This window comes from Theropithecus gelada, chromosome 4 (assembly GCF_003255815.1).
Source record: "Theropithecus gelada isolate Dixy chromosome 4, Tgel_1.0, whole genome shotgun sequence".
NCBI classification, from domain to species: Eukaryota; Metazoa; Chordata; class Mammalia; order Primates; family Cercopithecidae; genus Theropithecus; species Theropithecus gelada.
In genome coordinates, this window is record NC_037671.1 from 14,982,101 (window position 1) to 15,000,579 (window position 18,479).

The 18,479-nt window shown below is 38.7% G+C and overlaps 1 long non-coding RNA gene across 1 annotated transcript; it reads right to left on the reverse strand.

Annotated features, from left to right (window-relative positions):
- Positions 1 to 2,251: 2,251 nt before the first annotated feature.
- Positions 2,252 to 13,535, reverse strand: LOC112622077. The gene is made up of 3 exons (XR_003118933.1): positions 13,451 to 13,535; positions 3,829 to 3,958; positions 2,252 to 2,427 (listed from the first exon to the last, which is right to left on the reverse strand). It is a non-coding gene; the product is annotated as an uncharacterized LOC112622077 (long non-coding RNA).
- Positions 13,536 to 18,479: the final 4,944 nt, after the last annotated feature.

Consider the following 18,479-nt stretch of genomic DNA (forward strand, 5'->3'; position numbering starts at 1 on the left):
TAGTTCTTCCTCACTAGCCTTAAGTGTGGCATAATTCTTAACAACAACAACTCATAACCAACATCAAATTAGCTTCACTATGATTTATTGAGGCCACTCTCAAAGAAAACGTCCATTCTGGAAAGGAGTGAAGATAACAAAATTCACAGCACCACAGTCAGCAATGGCGTGGGCTCTTTTGCTTCTTGGAGCAGGACAAGTTAGCCTCTGGATTCCTTGATTCCCTCCCCGGCTGACAAACCTAGAACAACAGCGGTACAGACATCCTCCCTGTGCGTGCCCAGCTGTTGCGTTTTGCTTCACAGCCTGTGGGGGATGGAGGGGTGGTAAAATATTGGTAACTCGTGTGATAGAACTGATGGTACTAGTCAGCCGTCTCACCCACCTCCTAAAGGCGCCTGCCCAGCTGTAACCCCCGCTGAGTGACCTGGCCTTGGAGGGGGCACATTCCACAATGCGTGTTCTCAAATGAATGTTCTGGAAACATAGGCGCTCTCCAAAAACGCCTGCTCAAAAACGTTGGGAACTAATTATAAAAACAACCGTCGTTTTATTTTATTTCTATTTTGCACCCGCAGGATGGACATCTTTGAGGCCATGCCTTATCTGGTATCCAGCCGGAGGGAAAGCGCAGGCTCAGGATTTCTCTCTGACAGATCAGAGCTTGTGGCCTGATTTGCATAACTGATGTAAATAATCTGTGATTCTGCAGCTGCCAGAAAAGTAGGTCTCTCTAAGGAACAAAGTTTTTCTTCATGTCCATTAACCATCAGTACTAATTTTACTATTTGATCCTTCACATTCATGCTTCTGTTACTGTCTGCTTGATGTTTTGCTTGGCTCAACTTAAAGACTGAGTTGATGAGGATTTTATTTTAATTACTCCAGTAATAAGCTCATTGTAAAAGTTAAATAAGAGATGATAGAAAATTTTAACATCTTTGCCCAAGCGGCCCCCTCCTGTTCTTTCCTCCTGAAGTGTTAACTTAATGTTGTCTTTTAACAGATGCATACAAATGAATATTAAGGTTTAAAAAAAAAAAGGAATCATGCTATAGGTATGAATTCCATAATTTTCTTTGAAGGTGAATTTTTCTAATTTTTAAATGTATATATTTCAAGCAATGCTACTTAGCATATAACACTTAATGACTTCCAAAGTTTTATTATACCAGTATAAAATCATCTATTTGGGTCCCATTTTATGTTTATCACCTTAAACTGATGTTTTTAAAAACTGTTTTGTTGTGATATAATTTACATATCATCAAATTCGCCTGTGTTAAGTGTACAATTTAATAATAATTTTACTCTATTTAAGGAGTTGTGCAACCATCAACAAAATCCAATTTTAAAACATTTCCATCATCCTAAGAAGAAACTTCACACCATCACTCTCCATTCCATCACCAGCCATAGACAATGAGTAATGCAGTTTCTGTCTCTTATTATCTGCCTTTTTCTTTTGGACATTTCATATAAATGAGCTCATACAACATGTAAGCTTGGCTTCTTTCACTGAACACAATATTTTTGAATTATGTCCACATTGTAGCATTTATCAGTACTTCCTGCCTTTTTTCTTGCCAACTAGCATTCCTTAAATTAAGTTTCACCTGGCGTGTATTTACTCATTTTTACATTTTTGCACTTAATACATCATGATGTTTTAGGTGCCTTATAAATAGCAAAAGATTAAAATTTGTATTTAACCACTTAACCACTGAAAGTGTGAATAAAATTTCCCAGGAATTCAGAGGAGAATGGGATCAGGCAATGCTTCAACCAAGGGGCATCATCTGATCGTCAAGGAAAGGCAGAGTTTGAATGAGAAAAGACTCCGCTGAGGGGTGGAAGGAGATGGAGGCTATTTCATTTATTTATTTTTTTTATTTATTTTATTTTTTTTGGCAGGGTGGGGGATGAAGTTTTGCTCTTGTTGCCCAGGCTGGAGTTCAATGATGCCATCTCAGTTCATAGTAACCTCCGCCTCTTGGGTTCAAGCGATTCTCCTGCCTCAGCCTCCCAAGTAGCTGGGATTACAGGTGTGTGCCACCATGCCTGGCTAATTTTTGTATTTTTAGTAGAGACGGGGTTTCACCACATTGTTCAGGCTGGTCTTGAACTCCTGACTTCAGGTGATCTGCCCGCCTTGGCCTCCCAAAGTGCTGGGATTACAGGCGTAAGCGACCACGCCCGACCGAAGATGGAGGCTATTTCAACATGAAACACTGGGCCAAACATTGAGTCTGAGCCAGCAGATCTTTTATTTAGGAGGCAAATGAAAATTGAAAGAAGACCAAGCTGAAAGTGGATAACTAGTTGTGTGACCCGAGAAAGTTCCCCAGTCAAGGTCTCCATTTCTCACCTGTGAAATCCAAGTGTTAAGTTCTCATCATCTCTAAGGTTCCTTCTGGTTCTAAAATTCTGTAGAGGTTGGAACAAAATATGATAGTATTTTGAGTCATTAAAGAAAGCTGTAAGCATAGTTTCATTTTCACAGCATATTGTTGGTCATAGCGCTTGCTTTATTAAACATCAAGTCTTTGGGAATGCAATAGCTAACCGTAACACTAAAACTATAAAAAACAGGATTTATTTACAGCAGTATTTTTGACAGGAGCTCTTAGAAGGCCTTGTATAATAAAACAGAAATTTTATACATTAGTAATGTGTACAGTAGAAATTTGAAAGATATCCTAGGAGGAACCAAATTGTTAGATATATCTATAAAACAAGAATTAAAGGCTCTAGGAAGCTGTACTTATAAATAGCAGAAAAAAATAAGAATTTTAAAAAAATGATTCACTAAATGTAAAAATGAGAGATATTACAGAAAGAAGAATGAAGGAAAGAAATGAAACTTCCATCAAAATTTATCTAATAGTTTGGTTATACTGAAAATAAGGAAGTTTTAAAGTGTGGTAATCATCTATAGTTTTGTCTGAATAAGAATAAAATTAGAAAGATGTGAAACTTTGAACTTGCACTAAAGAACAACAGGTCTTCTTGCATGCTTAATGATTGGTCTGCCCTAACTGCAGTAGTCTACAAAACCATAAATCATTATTATTTAGTACAAATAATTTTAAATCTTTAAAAGTATTTTATTGTCTGATATTTCTAAGAGTGCAATTTAAATCTACATTTATCTCTTTTTTTTTTCATTTTTAATATGAGACAGTGGTCTCACTGGGTTGCCCAGGCTTATCTCGAACTCCTAAACCCAAGGGATCCTCCCACCTTAGTCTCCCAAGTAGCTGAGATTACAGACGTGCATCACCATGCTTGGCCCTAATTCTACATTTAAATTTAAATGCAGAGCATTCATGGCTTAGCTAAAGTAGCAGTCATCCCCAAGATTTTCTCCAGAGATTATATCTAGGTGTATAAAATATTGGCCAGGTGCAGTGGCTCACTCCTATAATCCCGACACTTTGGGAAGCCTATGCAGGAGGATCACTTGAGACCAGGATTTGAAACCAGCCTGGGCCACATAGCCAGGTCCTGCCACTACAAAAAAATTAAAATAAAAATTAGCCAGATATAATGGCACGTGCTTGTAGTCCTGCTACTCAGGAGGCTGAAGCAGGAGGATCGCTTAAGCCCGAGAACTCAAGGCTGCAGTGAGCTATGATCACACCACTACACTCCAGCCTGGGTGACAGATCTAGACTCCATTTTTAAAAAAGAAACTAATAGATAAATAAATTTGTTAATTAAATCAATCTAAATTAAATTAAAATATTACTAAGTCCATGTGTACATTAATGGAAAAAACCACAATTACTTATGCATCAACATAATAAAAAGAATGATGTATTTTACATGTTCTCGCATTCTCTCCTGAACCATGCCTGGGAAGTCTGTAGTCAAAGTTGAACATGTCGTCATTTCACATTAAAATGTAGGTTATTGATTTTTCTTGTTTCTTCCCACATTGTCACTGACCCATATCCTGTAAGACAGCAAAAGAGCTTTGACATCAGAAGGTGGGTAAGGATAATAGAAAATCACTAATGTTTGGAAATTCTGTGCTGAAAAAGTGGATTGACCAACATGTAATTGGTTAATGGATAAATTCCAGGACTGGATAAGCTAGCATTTTATTCCGACACAAGTAAAACATTACACAAAGGAAGTGGATTCATTTTTTAAAAATCAGACATAGTTTTCCTATCCTAAAGCATATTTGCATCCGCTAGCAGACAAGTACAGGTAATTGCCTCCAGGTGTTTGCCTGCAGGAAGTCATTGAAATTCAGTGCTAGTAATGGCAGTTTTCTGCCCAGCAAAAACTAACCTACAGGAACCTCAGAGGCACAGGTATATATTAGAATAGCAATGCCAGCCCTCTGAAAGGCCATAGATTCAGAATGACCAGTTTAACAGGATACAGACTAAATAAAACAAGAATGAAGTCATGTTTTTTAACAATAAAAAAATTTAAGATTAAGAAAAATGTTTTTCTTCTGCTTTTAAAAAAATTTAAACATTACTTGTTTTTCTTACCTTTTTACTCATTGATGGTAACCGCCTAGCAATCATTTTTCTCCCAGACAAAATAGAAATTACAAGAACAATTACATTTTTTTAAAGTTCTGTTTTTATGAAAGCTCCTGTTCAAAAATAACTAATTATTATACAATAACCCAGGTATTTTTTCCACCGTAAATAGATACTCTAGGATATTTAAAGATGGCAGATTAACCATTAGCATTTAGCTCAATGCTACTGCTCGAATGACAATAATTTTTTTTTTTTGAAAGACACAGCATACAAAGACAAAATAAACAAGAATGGAGACAACAGCAACAGAAACTTGGAAGCTGGGAGGAGATCTGAGAAAGCTGGATTCTCAGCCAACTCCAGAGAGAGCTGAGAAGCAGACTGATTTTTTGTTTTGTTTTGTTTTTAATTTCAAGTACAAATCCAAGAATGAGCATCATCAGATATCTCTGGAAGTTCTGTTGCAAGTAGGGTTGCTGAAGAAGCAGCTGGCCCTTCTCATCTCCTCCCCACTTCATGAAACAGGTCAGCTACCCATCTTAGCAGAAGATCTAAGAGATTTATTTCCTGGAGACAGACACAGAGGGTTCAAACTAAAAAGTGGGCAGTTGAGCTTACACACTAAATGCAAAAACTCTTCATATTTCTTAACCTTTTCTAGGTTGGAACACCGTTTGCTAAGTACACACACTCTTGTGAGTGCATACACAAGCATACACAGACACATATTCCCTAGGCAGACGAATAGAGGTCTTCTCTGGGGAATTTGACCAGCCCAATAGAAAAGATCTGAAAATATTGCCAATGAGGGCTCCAGTAGGCAGGCCACCATACAGTGAAGTCCCTGGTCAATAACTAGTCACACACTCCTCCTCCAGTCGGCTTTTTTTTTCTTTTTTTTTTTTTTTGAGACCCAGCCGGCTCTGTTGCCCAGGCTGAAGTGCAGTGGCGCGATCTCAGCTCACTGCAACCTCCGTCTCCTGGATTCAAGCAATTCTCCTGTCTCAGCCTCCTGAGTAGCTGGGACTACAGGTGTGTGCCACCACGCCCGGCTAATTCTTGTAGTTTTAGTAGAGATGGGGTTTCACCATTGGTCAGGCTGGTCTCAAACTCCTGACCCCAGGTGATCCACCCACCTCGGCCTCCCATAATGCTGGGATTACAGGCATGAGCCACCACACCTGGCCTCTAATCGGCTTTTAGTGCACGCACGCCTAGTAGGAGTAGCCACACAAGGATTATTAGGATGGGATTCTAATATGGGAGACACGGAAACAAAGAGTCAGGGAAAAAAGCAATGGGAGAAAACAGAACCTGGAGGGGAGGATAACATTTGAAAATGATCCTTAATACGTTCAGATAAGATACTGCATGTAAAAGACAAGAAAAGGGTGCTATTTTGGAAAAATAATATTTTGAGGAAGAAGAACTTTAAAATAATTTAAAATAGAATTGTGAAAGTAAAAAAAGCAATAGAAGAGTTGGAAGATAAATTAGAGGAAATCTTCTAAAAGCAGAGCAAAAATAAAAAATAAGGGATAAAGGATAAGAAAAAAATACAGGATATGTCCAGCAGGTCCAACGTCTATATGGTAGGAGTTCCACAAAGAGACAACTCAAGAAATAGAGAATAGGAAATCATCAGTGAAACAATCCAAAAACATTTCCCCCAAATGAAAGAACATGAGTTTTTAGATCAAAATAAACCACACAGATCCAGCGCCAGAAATAACTTAAAAACCAACATTAAGGCCGGGCACAGTGGCTTATGCCTGGGAGGCCAAGGTGGGCGGATCATGAGGTCAGGAGATCGAGACCATCCCAGCTAACGAGGTGAAACCCCATCTCTTCAGAAAAATACAAAAAAAAAAAAAAAAAAAAATTAGCTGGGCTTGGCGGTGGGTGCCTGTAGTCCCAGCTACTTGGGAGGCTGAGTCAGGAGAATGGCATGAACCCGGGAGGCGGAGCTTGCAGTGAGCCGAGATCACACCACTGTACTCCAGCCTGGATGACAGAGCGAGACTGCGTCTCAGAAAATAAAAAACAAACAAAAAAGCCCACCAACATTAAGACACATCATTAGGACATTTTTGAAACTCTGAGATGAAGAGAATATATTGTGAGCTTCTAGAAAGAACAGATTTTATAAGAAGAATCAAGATTCATAATGACTTGACATTTCATAGTAGAAATATTGGAAGCTAGAAGACAATGAATTTAATGCCTTCGAAATTATGTGGAAAAATTCATTTTATTCTAGAATTCTCTATCCAGCCAATCTATAAATTAGGCATGAAGGTAGAATAAAGACATTCTCTGACTTCCAAGACCTCAAAGTGTTTTGTTTGCTGTGGACCCTTTGTTAGGAAGCCCTAGAGTATGGAACCACCTAAAATGAGGGAAAAATCTCAGAAAGAAGGAAGGGATGGGATCCGGGAAATTGTGACCCACTTGAGAAATGGGAGAAGTCAACCCCAGGGATGATGGTGAAAGGGATCCCATAAACACCGCTGAGTCAGGCCTAGGGTGTGACTCGAGAATACAGGTCAGAAAGCTCTAGGGGAGAGCTATTGGATAGGACCCAATTAATACTGTATTAGGTTAGTTTGAATGTGTTGAGATGACATTTACTGATCTTAGGTTGAATTACTAAGTACAGTCATGTGTTTTTTAATGACAGGAATACATTTTGAGAAATGTGTCATTAGGCCATTTTGTTCTGCTAACATCATGGAGTGTCCTTGGTAGAGCCTACTACACACCTAGGCTGTATGTGACAGCCTATGGCTCCTAGACTACAAATCTGGACAGCATGTTACTGTACTGAATACCCTAGGCAACTGGAACGCAAGGGTAAGTATTTGTGTATCTAAACCTATCTAATCAAACACAAGGTGCAGTAAGAATATGGTATAAAAGGATTTTTTGTTGTTGTTGTTGTTGTTGTTTGTATTCGTTTTTTTTTAAGACGGAGTCTTGCTCTGTCGCCCAGGCCGGGGGTGCAGTGATGCGATCTCAGCTCGCTGCAACCTCTGCCTCCCGGGTTCAAGTGATTCTTTTGCCTCAGCCTCCTAAGTAACTTGAATTACAGGCGTGAGCCACAATGCCCAGCTAATTTTTTATAGTTTTAGTAGAGACAGGGTTTCACCATGTTAGCCAGGATGGTCTCCATCTCCTGACCTCGTGATCCACTTACCTCTGCCTCCCAAAGTGCTGGGATTACAAGCGTGAGCCACCACGCCTGGCCAATATAAAAGGTTTCCAAAATGATACACCTAGATAGAGCTCTTCCCATGAATGGAGCTCACAAGACTGGAAATTGCTCTGCGTGAGTCAGTGAATGATGGTGAGTGACCGTGAAGGCTTAGGACATCCCTGTACCCTACTTCAGACCTTTATAAACACTGGACATTTAGGCTATACTAAATTCATTTTTTAAAATTTTCTTTCCTCAGTAATAAATTAATCTGAGCTTACTGTAACTTTTTAACTTTATAAACCTTTTAATTTTTTTTAACTTTTTGACTCTTTTGGAGTAACATTTAGCTTAAAATCCAAACACATTGTACAGCTGTACAAAATATTTTCTTTCTTTGTATTTTATAAACTTTTTTCTATTTTTATTTTTTACTCTTTAAACTTTTTTGGTACAAACGAAGACATAAAGACACACATTGGCCTTGGCCTGCACACACACGCGATCATCAAGACATTACTAGGTGGTAGGAATTGTTCGGCTTCTTTACAATCTGATGGGACCACTGTCGTATATGCTGTCTGTTGTTGCCTAAAATGTCATTGTGTGGTGTACACAGAAAGCCAAGCAGATACACAAACTAAGCAATGATGCTCTTTATGGAAGCACAAAAAGGGAAAAATACTCACAGCGTATCGTACGACTTAGCTGTGAATAGTATTCTTAGTCTCGGTGATAATGGACCTGTAAACACCGACTGTTGCCCCAACCAAAGCAATAATTTACATGGGGCACTGGGGGACAGCAATGTAACTGTGTATGCTTGGGAACAGAGGGAGCGGCACAAAAAGAGAGCTAAAGCTCCATATTTCAGAGTGAGAAGGCAATAGATAATCTAAAATTGAAAAGTCAAAAATTACACTTTATTTAGAGATGCAAATGTAAATATTAAACAATTGGTAAAAGAGTTGAAAATATTTTTGTCTAGGGAGTGGGAAATAGTGACAGCAGAGATGGCAAGAAACAGCATTTTTTTCTTAATGTGCCATAAAACAATCTGACTCTTTAAACTCTGATGAAATATTATACATTGATGTAAATGAAAAACAAAAGAAAACATTGAGATGAAAAGATATACTCCTAAAATCTTTGGGTGAACCATTTTAGGTGATATGGCTAAGGTAGATAACTTATCTGATAATGATTATACCTTTCTACTTGTTAATTCATTCATAGGGTTGTGTGAATAAACATTTATTGAATGATTACCACATGCAAAGTTCCATGGGAAAGGTAAATATGGAAGGAATATACCATGATTTTCTTCCTTACGTTGCTTGCAAGTGAACATGACATATATTTAAAATATGTTTTGTGTGCTTATATCAATAAATAAAAAAGAACTAGGGCAGAGAGAAAGGATAGTACATACATACAACAGTATAAGAGAAACAAGATCCAGAAGTCCGCTTGTTGAATATGGAAATTTGTAGACCAGATAGCTGGGACCAACATGAAGAAAACTATGAAGATAAGAAGTGTCTCAGCATGACTGGATGGTTGCAATTCATTAATTATAATGAAGAACAAAGAATAAGAATGTTAACTCCAAGAGAGCAGGCATCTTATTGCCTAGAATATGCCTTATTCACCATTCCCAATACTAGAACATTGCCTGGTATATAACAGATACTCAATAAACATTTGCCCAATGAATGGATGGGTAAGATTGTAAAGATAGTTAGAGGTTGATAACAGAGGGCTTTGAATTCCATGTTAAATTTAGAATTTAGACTGTAAGTAAATAGGAAAATATTTGAGGAGAAGATTGTGATGGTTCTAATTTTGACAGCTGAGTTTAGGACAGGTTGGAAGCTTGTGAGGTGTCGGGTCAGTTAGAAAGAAATGAAAAATAAAGGCGGCCACAGGTGCGGTGGCTCACGCTTGTAATCCCAGCACTTTGGGAGGCTGAGGTGGACGGATAACAAGGTCAGGAGATCGAGACCATCCTGGCTAACACAGTGAAACCCCGTCTCTACTAAAAATACAAAAATTAGCCGGGCGTGGCAGCGTGCACCTGTAGTCCCAGTTGCTGGGGAGGCTGAGGCAGGAGAATGACTTGAACCCGGGAGGCGGAGCTTGCAGTGAGCCAAGATCTCACCACTGCACACTCCAGCCTGGATGACAGAGCAAGACTTCATCTCAAAAAAAAAAAAAAAAGAAGGCCTGAGTTGTATCGTTGTACCCATTAACCACTAAATTAGAAAGGAAGAAACAGACCACTTACTGCAGAAGCAAGCCATGATTTTATGGAAGTGTAGTAAATTTGAAGTCAGAAAAAATTGAGTTAAATCCTGTCTCTGTCATGTAATGGGTGTGGAGATCTGGACAAGTCCTAGGACATCTTCTATGAGCATCAATTTCCTCAGTAAAATCAGGAATACTTTTTGCAAATACTTCACCTGTTGTCTAAAGGGTATTGTCAAGGATATGTCAATATGTTAAGGCAGGATAAATTGATGTGAGGATAAAAGAAGAGAGAAGTGCAAGAGAGACATAACACATAGCCAGGAGTGGAGCTTAAAATCCACCATGATACACAAAGTTATGTGAAAGCATTTTGGAAAATGAAGAGTTACACAAACGTTCAATGTGGTTGACTTATGACATTTCTGATGTACTGGAAGCTTGAAAGAATGACTACTGTGCCAGAGGAAAGGGCATTACGTTGATGCAGAGAGAATGGGGGCTATTATAGATTAAGCTTTTAAGAAGTTTGGAGGTCAAGAGACAACTGAAAAGGCAACTAAAATCTAAAGAGGTGAAGTTCGTGATTACGTTTTATATTCTCAAAGTATTTGATGAAAATATTCACCAATCTTTGAAGTAGAACCAACCAAACCACAGATTCTTTAACTAGAGTGGACGTTAGTGAGCAGTTCTAACGCAGACACTTTGCAGGTAGGAAGTAAAACCCAATGAGGTGTCAATGTTAGCAGTAGAAGGTACCACTTATCAATATTTCTCAAAAGGAACAAAACAAACAAACACATTTAAAAACCCTAGATACAATAATCAATAGACTATGGATCTCATTTCCCTGGAAGGACGGTTCATGGATAACATGTAGAGTTGATTAGTAATTAATGAATAAAGGAGACGTAAGGGAAGGAAAGGCTGTATGTATAAGATAGAATTGTGTGTTCTAAACAATTTAGACCAGAAAATGGAAACCCAGAAAAAGTGAAACGATAGCAGTTAAAGGGACAGGCATAATTGATTAACTGGGAGTATGTCAATTTTATTTTATTTTTTATTTGTATTTTTTCGAGACAGGGTCTCACTCTGTCACCCAGGCTGGAGTGCAGTGGCGTGATCACAGCTCACTGCAGCCTTGACCTCCCTGGGCTCAGGTGATTCTTTCACCTCAGCCTCCTGGGTAGCTGGCACTACAAACACCTCTGGCTAATTTTTGTATTTTTTGTAGAGATGAGGTTTCACCATGTCGCCCAGGCTGGTCTCCAACTCCTGGGCTCAAGTGATCCACTCACCTCGGCTTCCCAAAGTGCCAGGATTACAGGTACAAGCCACCGCACCCAGCCTGCAAATTTTATTTGAGCCTCGTGGATCACTTCATGAAGTGCTCCTAGAAACGGTACAATTCACCTAGATCTTAGAGAGAATGGCTTAGAGCATTTGGATGAGCAAAGAGGAGGAAAGCAAGCCTTCTGTGCAATGATGGTGACTGAAACAGAAATATGTAGAAAGGAAGCATGAAACTTACTGCAGGAACAGTGAGTGAAGCTGTTTAGCTGGAGTGAAGGCTTCATTTAGGGAAGCAAGTAAGCACAATGTTTTCAGGTGATTGCTTGCATCATATAGAGGTTTAAAGACCAGCTAGGGAATGTGTATCTTGTAGTCAGAGGGAAGTGACTCGGTTTCTTCAGTGCGGGAGTTACATGATGGCAGCATTCTTTTTAGGAGATAATTAGGGTGGTATGCCTGATTAAGAGAAGCTAGGAATGTTTGGACTCTAGCCCTATCTTTTCCAAGTTGATGTCATGGTAGACAACTGCATTCTCTCCCCAGACACTCTTAGATGTTAATATTGGCAACACTGGAAGAATCTGTTGAGTAGTTTTTATGAAATGTAATACAAGATATACTTGCTTTTCACCTTCAGCAATTTTTTCAAAGAAGAGTGAGGAAAAGTTTTAAAATATGTCACATTGGACCTCTATATTTTAGAGTCATAATAATAAAATCTCACATTTTCTAAATGAAATAAAGCAATGAGTTAGAATTGAGAAAATAGGCAGGAAGGCCTTGGTTAAGGCGAAAACAGAGGGATTATAAAAATGTTTTGGGGAATGATGTCAGAATTGTAGGTAATGGGTGGTTGTAAAGAGATAATTCTGATTTTAATCAGTCAGATCATCTATATTCAAGAAGCCAGGTGTCAGGGCAATATAAACTAGAGGAAAGAGAGAGTGTGTAGTAATTTTCATCCAGTGAAATCAAAGCCACTCTAACTATCAATATTTATAGAAGTAATTGTAAGTGAATTTAGGAGGGTAGATATCCAATTCACCATCTTCATAGCATCTAGAAAAATATTGTCCTGGGTTTAACATAAGTCATTCACTTCAAATTAAGAAGCAAAGAAGAAAAAAGAAAATAGAGCAGTAGAATGGCAAGTAGTTACAAGTATGTAAATAAAAGCTTGCTTAAAAAGAAATCCAGTTACTAATCAGTGAAAAACAAAAGGAAGATATAATGAAGAGACATAGAAGAATAAATAAAGGAGACATTACACATAGTGGAAAGATACAAAGGAAAGGATCTATTTAGATACTCACAGCGACAGATGCTTCCAGATTACTTAATAAGCACACATTGCTCTTTTGCAAAGTATTCCTAAGGAGTAGGTTATTATCGCCCCATTTTACAGATGGGGACACTGTCAAATGTCATTTGGTATTTTTGCATATTAAACTTAGGTTGCTAATTAGCAATGTATCTGAGATGGAATTTTGCAGTGGTAAGAAACATTAATATTTCTTTGTTTTCAGGACCTCCAGTGTAACTTAGAAGAATCGTTCCTTTGATGTATCTGCTATGCAGCTGGTCAATATTGCATGATGACTTCTCAACATTACTATTGATTTAGGCTACCAGGAAAAATCAAGCTTGCTTCAAGGAGATTTTAGTGCAAGAAATCCATATTATTTGACACTTGCTATTATTTCTGCAGCATCCCAGAATTTCTCATTTAAGTACTGCCCAATAGTATTCTGGCTTTCTTTGCATTTGTGAACACAGACACAAAATGTTTTGTTGTAATTTATTGCAGAATGGCAGTTTGGCCTTTGGGGAATATGAATCATGGGTCACTGTCATGAAACAACTTATGTTTGGAAACTTTTTTGAATAATAATTGATTTGGGACAAGACTTTTTTTCCCTTAATAAGAAATTAGGAGCTTTCTGAATAAGAAATATCATTAGAGTTTTCCATTTTAAATTGTGTGAATTTGTTTTCATTGTATGAAACTGGATACAAGATAATCAGTTGCTCAGACTAGATACCAAAAGGAATGGTTATTAAGACAGTAGAAAAATCTTTTTGAAGAACATTCATAGGGTAGCCATCCTACTCCACCAAATCAAACCTGAGGCAATAGAAAACTACGCTTTTAGAATAATAAAAATAGCAGAAAACTCCCATGAGAGAATGTCTGATTTACCTTTCTGGAAATCACTTTATTTTGTTCCAGACGGGTGGACTATGGAACTTTCTGAGAGAACATGGTTACAAAACTGTTGTGTGATCAAAGTTCCGGAGGGAGGGACTGTTTTGACTCTCTTGTTACTATGTGAGGGATGGAATTTTGCAACCAGAAGGTTCCACAACAGTTGGAAACGACAGTTGTATGAGTAGCGAGCCGAAGACAAATGTGTGTGTCCTGTTACTCCTGCTCTGAGAACTACACACTGCCGCCGTGCCAAGATTTCCTGCTTGCATCAATATTTTTTATAATTACCGAACCTCATGTGCATAACCCATTAGTAGCAAAAAAAATCTTACAAGTAACATCTACACTGTCTTTAGGTTAGACAGCCATCTGGCTAGCTGATATGCACTATACACACACACACACACACACGCACACACACAGATAGCCTTATTTAGATGCCTTATTATAATGCTAGTTCCATTTTCAATCATCTACCATAAATCAAGCTCCACCTCCTTTGGCAGAAATTAAAACAGCTGAAATTTAAAAAGCACTTAGAACATGTTAAAGCTCACCATAGGCTATTCTCATCCTGTTATTAGTGGCTTACTCTTATCTTCCATTCTCTGGCTCATCTCTCTCACCTGTGAATTCATGTCCCTTTCATTTTCCTCAGCTTCCAGAAAGTCCGTTTTATCTATTGCCCTTTCTCCAACTTTTCCCAAGTTGGACTTTGACTCTAGACTTGTGGGTTCCTTTATATTGATGTCCACAGACATTTTGGCACAATAGGAACTGCCATGAAAAAGAGATGCCAATACATTCAAAACTGGAAATTTAATCTTGTGCTTTTTTTTTTTTTTTTTTTTTTTTTTTGAGACGGAGTCTCGCTCTGTCGCCCAGGCTGGAGTGCAGTGGCCGGATCTCGGCTCACTGCAAGCTCCGCCTCCCGGGTTCACGCCATTCTCCTGCCTCAGCCTCCCGAGTAGCTGGGACTACAGGCGCCCGCCACCTCGCCCGGCTAGTTTTTTGTATTTTTTAGTAGAGACGGGGTTTCACCGTGTTAGCCAGGATGGTCTCGATCTCCCGACCTCGTGATCCGCCCGTCTCGGCCTCCCAAAGTGCTGGGATTACAGGCTTGAGCCACCGCGCCCGGCCTCGTGTGCTTTTACAAACGAAATAGTATGGAATAGTATAGCAGAAAGTTTAGGGAAGGGAAAAAATGAGTGGTTTAAGTGTTGTTTACCAGAAACAATTCATCTGCAAAATTTGATCCACTGAGCAGGCATTTGGAGGAAGCTTTTTATGTTGGCAACATATTTACAGAGTCAGAAGCTGGTGAGTTTGAGATCTGGTAAGGTTTGGGGAAATAGATGTTAATGTAGGAGGTAGATATTGGAAACTGAGATGTGTTTGCAAAAAAAGGGGTACCTGTAAAGCTAGTGGAGGTGAAGTTGTGGTGTTGGGAGTTTATTAACAACAAGGAAAGGTTATTTATAATTAATGATTTAGATGGGAAATTTGAAATGCTTTAGAATTGTGTGGAATGCTGTCCTGTAGTCTGGTCCAGGTGCCCAGTATACCCATCTACTGAGGCTGAAATCCCACAAATACAGACATATAAACACAACCCTTATTAAAATGTATGTACATACATAAACATATAATATAGGTGTGTGCATATAGGTGTGTATGTGTGTATATATACACAAAGTTTCTATATATATATATAAAAAACAGTTTCAAGTTTCATTTATAAAATATGTTTCAAGACACACAGTGGATGCCTGAAACCTCAGATAGTACCAAAACCTCTCTCTCTCTCTCTCTCTCTCTATATATATATATATATACTGTTTTTTGATTTCTTTTTATTTCTTGAGACAAATTCTCGCTCTGTCGCCCAGGCTGGAATGCAGTGGCATGATCTCGGCTCACCGCAACCTCCGCCTCCTGGGTTCAAGCAATTCTCCTGCCTCAGCCTCCCGAGTAGCTGGGATTACAGGTGTGCACCACTGCATCTGGCTAATTTTTTTTGTATTTTTAGTGGAGATAGGGTTTCACCATATTGGCCAGGCTGGTCTTGAACTCCTGACCTCAGGTGATCTGCCTGTTCGGCCTCCCAAAGTGCTAGGATTATAGGCATGAGCCACTGTGCCCGGCCCATATATACTGTTTTTTTCTATACATACATAGCTATGATAAAGTTTAATTTAAAAAGTAGACACAGTTATAAATTAGCAATAACTAACACTAGAACAATTGTAACAATATACTGTAATAAAAGTCATATATGAATATGGTCTCTCTCTCTCTCTCTCTTAAAATACTGTAATATTTTAGGACTGTGGTTAACGGTGGGTAATTGAAACTATAGAAAGGTGAATTATACATAGATGTGTGCATGTATTTTTTTCATATGTACATATATAATTTTTTTTAAACCTGAAATCAGGTTGTAGTAGACAGGCCATCAGGGTGGGAACTGAATCTGAAAGAAGAGAAAGGGAGCTTAAGGAAAAACATTATTTGTTTCATAACTGTGTTTAGGTCACACCTGCTTTTCCAGATCCCAGCCTGCCACAAATGAGAATATAAAACAAATCTCAGACTTACTGGGTGGTGGGGTAGCCTAGGGATTTAGGATGTGGTCTTCTCTGCAGACAATCAGGGTCCCTGTGAGGCCAGCTCTAGTTGTACCTTTGGCTTGGTACTTAACCCAAGCCTGAGTTCCTTCATCAGGAAAACATGGGTAATGGTGTTTGTAGCAGCAGGTTATTGGTGCTTTTAAAAAATAAACTTCATTTTGGAATAATTTTAGCTTTACAGAAAATTTATAAAGATTGTACAGAGAGCCCTGTACATATGCGCTTACTGTTTACTTCATTGTTAACATCTTACATTACCAGGATACATTTGTCAAAAATAAGAAATTGACATTGGGACATTACTATTAACTACACTCCAGACTTTATCTGGATGTCAACAGTTTTTCCATTAATGTCTTCTCTCTATTCCAGGATCCCATCAAGGATCGTGTTAGATTTGGTTGTCAGGTCCTCTCGGGATAAGTCTCCAGAGACTTATTTCAAGGTTTAAAGCATAACACATGTAAAGCACACTTAGTCTGGTGCGAAACATGTAATAAAGCATTGGTCAACACTGAGGGATCATTGTAACTATGTGATAGGCACTGTTTCAGCACTTTCCAAACACCAATTCATCTAATATTCACAGCTATTCTGTGAAGACTCCAATTGCATTTACTTTACAGATCAGAAAACGGAGGCACAGGAAGGTCAAAAAAATAGCCCCAAATTATGCAGCTGGCAGATCTGGGCTTCAACCCAGGCTTGCTGGCTCTTAAGCCCATGCTTTTAGTCACGATGTTGCCTCTTTGTATGTGCATAATATATACTCTTTATTAGTACGAGACTCTGGAACTGGTAAATTGTCTCTAGGGCAGAAGAATATTACTAAGTAGTTCTCTGTTAGTTACTGAAAATATGCCTGATTTTTAATCCTCTTTAAATAAAATATCATAGCAACTCAGAAAAGGTAAGGAATGCGGATTGAATAAGCCAGAAGTACATGTTTCATAGTTTTTCTTATAAATCACTTTTTTGAACCCTTACTCTGCCATATTTTTTCTTAATTTCTTTTTTTCTTTTTTTTTGGAGAGAGGGTCTCGTTCTGTAGCCCAGGCTGGAGTGCAGTGGTGCGATCACAGCTCATTGCAGCCTTGATTTCCCAGGCTCAAGGGATCCTCCCAACTCAGCCTCCTAAGCAGCTGGAACTACAGGTGCATGCCACCATGCCTGGCTAATTTTTTGTATTTTTTTTAGAGACAGGGTTACCCCATGTTGCCCAGGCTGGTCTCAAACTCCTGGCTCAAGCAATCGGCCCCTCTTAGACTCCCAAAGTGCAGTGATTACAGGCGTCAACTATTGTGCCTGGCGTTTTCTTAATTTTATACACATATATTCACTCTTTCCCTCTCTCCTTCCCTCCCTCCCTTCTTTCCTTCCATCCATACTACATGTTTAAGCCATGGAACCTCTATCAAAACTACAGCAGAGAAGAAACTTTTTAAAAAAATCTAGGAATGAAGATTAAGAGCAAGCAAAAGGCAATGGAGTTTCTGGTGACAATTCCGAAAGGCATAAAAGGGGAAGGATTTGGGAGCAGGAAGAAAGGGAGAGGGAGGATGGACTGGGAGCTCTCTAGTCAAGCTCTACCAGGAACCACCTGGTGATGCTGTCATTTATTTCACATGACTACTCCTTATATTGGCTTCCCAGTCTATAAAATAAGCAGATCCCCTTTAACTCTGTTATATATAATAACTTTGAGTCCAGAAATTTTAAAAAGGATGTTTAAAGAAAAATGAAAAAGCAAGAAAGCAGTTAAGTTGATATGAAAGGCTTAGCAACTAAACTGGAAGGTAAGCAGGCCTCAAACTACAACATTCATTCAACACACATTTATTTCAGCACTGTTCTAGGTGCTGGGGAGACAGAGAGGAACAAAGCGTGGCCACTACACTCACGGCCCTCATAGTCTAGTGGAGGGTTGAGAGATAATAAACATGGAAACCAATAAGACAAGTGTAGACTGTGCGATTTTATAAAGGAAATTAATGGAAGGATGAGGCGGAGACTATGGGGTAGGGGAGGGGGTATCCACACTTGAGATAGGACAGATCATGTTTAATTTACCTGTGTTCAGATTGTGATTACAATGGGGAAAATAAGACCCTTAAATCCTTCGGCAATCGACAAAATCACTTTATTTATAGCGCAATAAAGGTGTGCACCAAGACGGCTTTCCACAAGAAGTTTGACAACCATTTTACTAAAAATGTGAAAGAATATTTACACAACAAGTTATTTAGGAGTAATTCTTCATGGAAATAAGAAAGTCTAGAATGAAGTCCTTCAGCTCCTCCTCAAGCAACTGACAAGCCCCTTTCCTAGGCTGGCATCAACTCTATCTACAATTCTATGTAAATATACTCTTGGTATCTGCTACGGAACTG